We start from the raw sequence: 9,574 nt of genomic DNA on the forward strand, positions 1-9,574 counted from the left end.
GACTAAAGCTAAATGAGTTAAACGACTTCTTAAAAAAAGAAGACTAGAGGCAAATCAGCTTAACCTCCATAAAAGGTTATATGACAGGGAAGGAAAATATCTGAAGTGACCATCCGCTACTAATTTCAATTGTATGAAATCCAAATATTAGTAAGATCGGAAATAAAGTCGGTCCTTAAGCCGTTTTTCCTGGGAGAGATTTTAGTCGGGCAAGGCATTTATAGATATTTGTACCTTACAATATTAGGAAAAATCACGGCGGATATAATGAGTAAATCGATTTCATTCAGAAACAGGATCTAGAATATAACCATAAAGATTGTTACACATGCTTAATTCGACTTTTTAAGTATATGGTAAATCGCGTATGATGGCAGATGACAGATGACTGTCACCAACTGAATGCGGGCAATAAAAGAAACAAATAAAACAAAGAAAAAAAGAAAAAGTCTTAATATGCTTATACTCTGTGCTGAGTTTAATCTCACTATCACAACCTGTTTCCGATTTACTGAAAAATTTAATACCACGTGGCTGGATGCAAGTTCCAAGCACTGGCTCCTACTAAATGGTACGCGGTACTAGGACAGACTGCAGTGAAGTACTGATTGCTCTCATATTAAGAGGCGGCCAGGGGTGGATAGATCCAGCGACTTGTTTGATCAAAATTTCTGATACATTTGCGCCTAAGACTTCCACTTCGAGCTGGCCATAAGATACCGTCGAAGTTGACAAACAATAAAAGAACTCGATCATGCTTTTAAAGCCAAGATACGTCGGACATCGCAGCAGACACATCTGTCGATGAGATAATATAGATGATAATAATAATAAATAGATGGTGTTCCTTTGCCGAGAATTTTTATAGCTGTGCTCTCCTCTACCGAAGTTATTGGTTGGTAAACCAGACCGCAAAACTAAGATTGGTGCGATGGTTCTAACGTGAAAATCAGCTCGTGAGGAACTACAGGCGGGCTTTTCTGTCACCATATGTCTCAAAAACAAATGCCAGGTGGAATAAGCTTGTGAAATTCAGCTCTATGCTGATTCCTATCAATCCAGTTCCGGTAGATTTTCGACAGCTTCAAGACTGTTTTCGGCCACAAACTTTGAAGAGAGTTTCAATCTACAACAAGGAAAAGACCCAACGCCTCACTGATCAGAAAGACTTATTAGCAGCGCTTTGGACACATTTTAACGATGTCTTAAATCCCAATAGTAATACCAGTGACTTGTTTGTTACAACATATCGGTCGAGTTTGTTACAACAAGGTCGGGGGTTTCGCTTAAGATCTAGCGGCACCCCCGACCTTTGAAGAACTTCTTACCGCGCTAAGAAGGATGAGGAATACCAACACATCAAAAATACCATCTGAACTGTATAATATACCTACACATTAATAACTGGTTATACAAACTCATCCTGAAGATATGGGAGTCAGCTGCTGGAATGATTTTAGCCTTCTTCCTCTTTGCGAGTCGATTGCGATCGATATTAAATTTTAGCCTTAACGTTATTCTATCCCGTGATGCTGAAAAGGTACTTCCGGAAACCCAATGATGATTTTGTCCGGACAGAGATATGGGGGTACGGTTTTGTTATTAATCAGATTCAGGCCAAAAGGCTTGAACAACATCGGCCTTTGTTATGTGCTGCGTGAGGCTTCACGCGGCTTGTGGATTGCTCTAAAGAAAACAGATTGTCCTGAAAAGTTATGACTTATCCTGATACGACAATATCATGACGACATGATGACGACAGTTTGATTTAGAAGTAACTTTTCAGAGCTATTCGTCGTTACCTACGGCGCGAAACAAGGCTATGTCATAACACATGGAGCCATGGTTCCTAGTCTATTTTCTTTATATATCGCTTGTGTGTCACGCATAAGTGGGATACTCTTTGGAATTGTTATTTATAGCTTAATTGAAATTAAGGCTAAAATGAATAAGATCATTTTTGATCTCTCACGTCTCACATCTATGCGTCAGTTAACCAAACTTGCCGAGGAATGGCCGATTCAATTAAGACACACACCAGAATATTTATAGTTTTGTGTAAAACCCTTTTAAAATAACCATCCAGAGGATGCCCCGAGGATGTAGCTTCTTCCAATGTTGCTTTAAAGGGCGCTGAGCTGGAGGAAGTTTCAAAATTAAAATATTTGGGTTCTCAAATATGAAATGACTCCAAAGTCATCGGAGTTGCCAGCCCGGATAACAGGTGCGGTGGCAGCCTTTGGAAAACTTAAAATATTAGTGTACAAAGTCTCAGCGGCGTACTTGATACGTAACACTTTAAATGTCTAAGGTCCATCCTTCGCATAAAGCGGCAAGATGGTTTTCCAATAACAGAAGTATTACGTCGTTCTGGCATATTCGGAATAGAAGCTCTCATCATAAAACATCACCTACGATGGTGCGGTCACGTCATGCGAATGGATGACAGAAAGGTTTTCTATTTCGAGGTGTCTAGAAGGAACTGTAAACAAGGTGGACAATACCTGCGGTACAAAGACGTACTCAAGCGCAACCATGTGGCTTTCAACATGCCAACTGATAGTTGGGATGAGTGTGTCTGAACCTGGAATAGCGCGTGATATAGTCCTCGAAAATCTTAGTCCAAGACGCCAAATACGGAAAACTCAACGGAAACCTTCCTACAATTACACGGTAAACTCGGCTGGCCAGCTTGATTGTATGCCATGTGACCAGATCTTCAATTCGAAGTTCGGTTCCGCTAGCCACGTCAAAGTCTACCACAACAACGACTTGGGATAGACACAAATAGAAGTCACCATCAACGGATACGGCTTGGGTGACATGATGACACGCACACTCCCGGTCTTCCCAATCGTAATTTTTAGCTGTGTCAACCGCCCAACCAGGACCTGCCCATACTTATTTTGATATGTTGAAGTGATGCGGGCACAAGGTTTCATACAAAATTGCGATGACTGAAATGTTAACATTATTTCTTTTTTGTTTTGGAAAAACGTTTTAAGTCCTTTCAAAAGAAAATGATAGTTGTTTTATACGACAAAAAATTTAAAAATAATGTAGCATAAATAGCTGAAGTCAAATTCTATGAATATTTTCGGTAAAGGCAAAACAGTTCAAGTGCCAATTTTACTTTTAAACTGTCGAAGGCAAAACGGTTGAAGCGACAATATTTATAAAATCTGGATTAAAGCAAAAAGATTTAAGCGCCAAATCTATTTTCGTTTCGTCTAAGGACAAATGATTTAACCGACTTATCTATAACAAAACACTGTCAGGGAAAACGCTTTAACAGACTTTGAATCATGAAAATGAAAAGACATAACAGCTTATGTGACCGACTCATATCCCGGAATACGACTGATATGCCACCCGCCCAGAATTTTGTGCATTTTTTTGTCGGTTAAAACACGGGTTTTTAAAAATGTACCCAAAGTGCTAATTGGTTGAAGCGCCAAAAAGTAGCTTCGATTGATCTGAAACCAAGATCAGTCGACGCGGAAAAAATCGCTGATTCCGAATATATATATAAGTCAATTTCGCCCAAAATGTCGCTTAAACCCTTTTGCCTTTCAACCCTCGATATCACTAATAAAACATGCACCCGAGAATATTAGGAACATCATGTTAGAATAATCGACTTTAGGACAGTAAACATTACGATGTCCAATCTTCTTAACATGTGGGTTCTGAGGTGAAATACCAGCCTCATCAGCCCTGGTGTCAGGGTTATGATTGAGCCACCAAAGGCCTATGGCTCATGTAACGTACTCACTTACACCAGTAAATAGTAACCGAGAGCACCGGCTTAACATGCCTTCCGAAGCACGGATCGTCTTATTTTCGGACAATCAGGTGATCAGCCTGTAATGTCCTAACCAAACTAGGGATCTCAAAGTGTTTTTTTGTGATATGTCCCCACCGGAATTCGAACCCGGGCCCTCCGGATCGTGAGTCCAACGCTCAACTACCGGAACACAGAGGTCGTTACGATATCCAATACTTATAGATTTAAGTATCTGACGCAGTACTCATCACACGACTGCCATTTAACATTCTTCGTCAATATTATATAAATAGTATGGAACTGAAATAAAATGTGTAAAACACTAAAATTTTCATAAATTTTCCGACATAAAATTCCACTTCGTATCAACTCAGAATCATGGTCTGAATCATCCCCGTCAGTATTCGTTTCGGTCTCACTAACACTCATACGTACTTGTACGGGGTGTAAGTGACATCGTAACGAATAATGAGGGGGATGATTCAACTCATTATTCAGAGTTAGCATCAAGTGGTATTTTCTATCACAAAAGTATAGAATTGAAAATAATTTAAAAAAAAACAAACATAATCATGAATTTTGCAACGGAAAATTCCACTTGATATCAACTCAGAATCATGGCCTGAATCGTCCCTGAAAGTTTTCGTTACGATGTCACTACCACGTATATAAAATACGCTAAGACAGGCAGATCCACTTCTAATTTAATAGCCAAACAAATCTCCACATAGGTAATTCTATTTGTCTCTATATAACAGTTTGGCAGTTTGCCAGTTTTGGCAAAACCTCTCTAAATAAATGTCTGCACTAATTTTCGGAGACCATCGGCTGGAAAGGTTGTAGAGTACTTACGGGTATATCTGCGGTGTGTTTGCGCAACCATCAACGATTATGAAACTGATTAGCGGATGATGATATTATTCTATAATAATTCTTTTTTTATAATAATTCTTTTATTTTTACCAAACCTGCAAAATAAATACATTAAAGTTGATAACAATCTAGGCAAATACATTTTGTAGCATCGTTAATGTGGGTAGAAAAACCAATGGTCGCCGCACTAAGCACAGCTTGTGTCGCGGCGACCGTACAGTACGATTACCATGAGTATGAATTTGTACAAGACGCCCGTTTAGAGCCCCTAACACCTGTTACAACAAAGAATGGTACTTACATCAGTCATCAAACAAAAGTTACATTTTTATGTTGTTGTTTTTATATATAAATATATATATTACAAGTAGGTAAGATACTGTCCTATAGTTGAGTATGTGTGTGTGTGTGTGTGTGTTTGTGTGTGTGTGTGTGTGTGTGTGAGTTTGTTGTGAACGTGAGTTTAGGAGATAACACACAAAAATTCTAACAATTATCAATCAAATAGTGCTTCATTGAAAGATGAGTAAAGTACCCTTACTCCTTATTAACGGTCTCTGTAGTCCAGTGGTTGAGCGTTGGACTCACGATCCGGAGGCCCTGGGTTCGAATCCCGGTGGGGACATATCATAAAAAATACTTTGTGATCCTAGCTTGGTTAGGACATTACAGGCTGATCACCTGATTGTCCGAAAGTAAGATGATCTATGCTTCGGAAGGTACGTTAAGCCGTTGGTCCCGGTTACTATTTACTAATGTGAGTGAGTAATGGTTACTTGTGCCATCTCAGGGGCTCCTTTGGCCTTTGGCGGCTCAATCATAACCCTGACACCAGGGTTGATGAGGCTGGTATTCCACCTCACAACTAGTCACAACCCACACAATAAGAAGAGACTCGCTATTACCCTTGTGATGTTTTACTGACGAAATACACAAACGGACTTTAAGTAGGTGTTAAGTATCTATTAAACACATACATAAACTCAGGCCTCGGAACAGCCTCCGTGGTCTAGTGGTAAGAGCTTTAGGCTCACGATCTGGAGGTCCGGGTTCTATTCCCGATGGGGACATTGTCTAAATCACTTTGTGAGACTGTCCTTTGTTTGGTAAGGACTTTTCAGGCTTGAATCACCTGATGGGTCCGAAAAAGCAAGTTGATTCCGTGCTTCGGAGGGCACGTTAAGCCCTTGGTCCCGGCTATTAGCCGTAAAAAAACACCTCCACCAACCCGCAGTGGAGCAGCGTGGTGGAGTATGCTCCATACCCCCTCCGGTTGATTGAGAGGAGGCCTGTGCCCAGCAGTGGGACGTATATAGGCTATTTATATAAACTCACGCCTATATCCCAGCGTATATGAAACGATTGATGAATGTGCAGTTCATCAATCGTTTCATACACGCTCGCCGGTTTAGAGTAGATCTTACTGAACCTTTTCTAAGGACATCTCCAATTTGGTCAATGTACTTACGTCCTTCTATGTCTTCCTCTGCCAGCCATATCACCAACCTTCGCCTTTAATACTGCTTTCGTAATCCTACATATCTCTCTTTATGTCTATTATAATTTTTAAGTACTTAATTTGAATATACAGGGTGTTAGTGACATCGTAACGAAAACTTTGAGGGATGATTCAGGCCATGATTCTTAATTGATATCAAGTGGAATTTTCCGTCGCAAAAGTATGAAACGGAAAATAATTTAAAAAAACATAAATTTTCCGACAGGAAATTCCACTTAATATCAACTCAGAATCATGGTCTGAATCATCCCCCTCAGTATTCGTTACGGTGTCACTAACACCCATACCTACTTGTATGGCTACCTGTATTGTACTGGTAAGGGGTGTAAGTGACATCGTAACGAATACTGAGGAGGCTGATTTAGCTCATTATTCTGAGTTAATATCAAGTGGAATTTTCAATCGCAAAAGTATATAATTGAAAATAATTACAAAAAACTAAAAAAAAATCATGAATTTTGCGACGGTATTAACTCAGAATCATGGTCTGAATCATTCCTCTCAGTATTCGTTACGATGTCACTAACACCCTGTATTGTGTATTAATTATTCAATAAAATTATTATCGCAAACATCTTCATTATATTACGATTCTATAATTCTACTGACATAGCGGTAATGAACGTGAAAATAATTTTATTAAGCCGCCTGAAAAGTAAATATTTATCACTTTTGATAATATAATTGAAATCACTTGGTTTCCAGGATTTGTCTTCAAGTAATTATATGATAGGTTCGCTCTTTATAACATGGGACTTAAAAATAGCTGGCGAGGAGTGGGTATATAGAGGGCGTTAGGTACACCGTACCACATAATGCTGATGAAGATAGTTAATATCAAGTTGTGGAATTTTCTGTCACAAAATTTCATGATTATTTTTGTGTTTTTTTTTTCTATTATTTTCAGAACCATGAGCTGAATCAGGAGGAGCTCGGTGGCGCAGCGGTTAACGCGCTCGGTTTGCGATTGTTGAAGTAAAGCAACTTTTGCAAAGGCCGGTTATAGGATGGGTAACCACAAAAAAAAGTTTTCATCTCGAGCTCCTCCGTGCTTCGGAAGGCACGATAAGCCGTTGGTCCCGGCTGCATTAGCAGTCGTTAATAACCATCAATCCGCACTGGGCCCGCGTGGTGGTAAGGCCCGATCTCCCTATCCATCCATAGGGAAGGCCCGTGCCCCAGCAGTGGGGACGTTTATGGGCTGGTGATGATGAGCTGAATCATCCCCCTCAGTATTAGTTATAGTGTTACTAACACGCTGTATATGTATTTTATCTACTATATCCCATGGCTTACTCCTTTGGGGATACAGGCGCGATGCCTTGTTATGTTACTTTACTTACTAGAAAATTTTATTGACAGAACACTCAACACAAAAGACTAAAGCATAATAACACAAACAACGCTTGCAATTAAGCGATCTTTAAAAATTCTATACAATTTTACATGTTGCAAAAATATCAAACACTCTTATGCAAGCAGGAAAATGAAGCCCGCAGCCGTTTCAAAAGCTCTAAAATGAGACCCCACAAAGAGTAACGAAAACAATTGTTTGTGATGTCTAACTCGAATAATACGCTTGGAGTAGGTACACCGGCCATAGAGGCTTTAACATGCTTTAGAAAAAGCGTTCCGGACAGCAAAATCATACAATGAGTTCAACTGCTCCTTGGCATCGTTGGTTAAGCACCTCACATCACATGCGCCATAGCTACACATTGCTTTCACTACTCATAGTGGTTCGCGCCCAACTGGGCACCCTCAGGCCTGTTGTCTTAAACGTTGTACCGGGTGAGAGCCTTCAGCGCTCCCCATTTGTCCGGCCAAGTAGTTAATGCCATCTGCGGCAAATCTACAATAAGTCACGTCAAAAAAAAAAAACAAAAAAAAACTACTCATAGTGGGTTGTGAGGTAGAATATAGCCTCATCAACCCTGGTGTCAGGGTTATTATTGAGCCGCCAAAGGCCCCTGACATGGCTCATATAACGATTGCTCACTTACATCGGTAAATAGTAACCGGTACCAACTGTCTTCCGAAGCACGGATCATCTTACTTTCGGGCAATCAGGTGATCAGCCTGTAATGTCCTAACCAAACTAGGGATCACAAAGTGATTTTTGTGATATCTCCCCACCGGGAATCGAACCCGGGGCCTCCGGATCGTGAGTCCAACGCTCAACCACTGGACCACGGAGACCGTAGTACCGTACCTTCTTTTATTGTAATATTTCTTTCTTTTATTGTTTTATTTCTGCCTTCCATGTGTAACACTAAGTCGTTTTTTGTACCCCTTATTTATTTTTTAAAATTTATTGTGCTCGCGTTTCGCCGATCCCTCTGGGTAAATTTTCACTGAACCCTGGCCTTTTTTGGTGAGCTGCGGCACCCATATACCTTTGTTTTCCAACTAAATATTAATCAAATCAAATCAAATCAAATATACTTTATTGCACAGAACTACATTTAAACAATCAGACATAACACATGAATACAGTACAATTTGGGCGGCCTTATTGCTCTAGAGCAATTTCTTCCAGGCAACCACCAAAGGGAAATAAACATTTACAAACTTGGATGCGGGATGGTGCAACAAAAAATAAATACCTAAAAGTAAAACTAAAGTTAACATAATAAATACTCTATACTATACGTACTTACATACTATATTAATAAATACTCGATATAATATAATCCATATACTAAAAATATACCTAACCATAATCTAAGAAATTAATGTGTGTATATTTTAATATTGTAAATGTATATGTGTGTCGTAGGTTTTACCTAAATAAACTTTTTTTATTATTATTATAGTTTATTTTCTACTCTCCCTTTTTAAGGGATAGTTTATACCCTCTACACGGGCTTTAACCAAGTGTAGTGGGGTGGAGGCGATTCGATGAAATGGTGGGCGAAGTAAGGAAATTTCGGGTTATGCGACAGGCATTTAATATTGTAGATTTTTGTATGTTGGTAATCATATAGGATGGTATATTTATTAGGCTTTTGGGGATGACCCCAGTTGAAGACATAATATAACATTTGGGACAATGTGTAAGTACTGTATTTACTCGTCACTGGATTTTTATTTCTATTGCTAAGACCCGGTACTTTGTGAGTTTGTCAGCTATTGTTGATTGGATGTTGTGTGCGTTTGGTATGGCTATGTCGATTATGTATACTGTGTTGCTGTGTTTATCGTGGAAGGTGATATCGGGCCTATTGTAATATACAGTCCTATCTGTTAGAATAGTTCTGTCCCAGTAAAGTTTATGTATATTATTATTAATTTCTGAAGAGCTCGGTGGCGCAGCGGTTAACGCGCTCGGTCTGTGATTGTTGAAGTTAAGCAACTTTCGCAAAGGCCGGTCATAGGATGGGTGACCACAAAAA

This window comes from Pectinophora gossypiella, chromosome Z (genome assembly GCF_024362695.1).
Source record: "Pectinophora gossypiella chromosome Z, ilPecGoss1.1, whole genome shotgun sequence".
NCBI classification, from domain to species: Eukaryota; Metazoa; Arthropoda; class Insecta; order Lepidoptera; family Gelechiidae; genus Pectinophora; species Pectinophora gossypiella.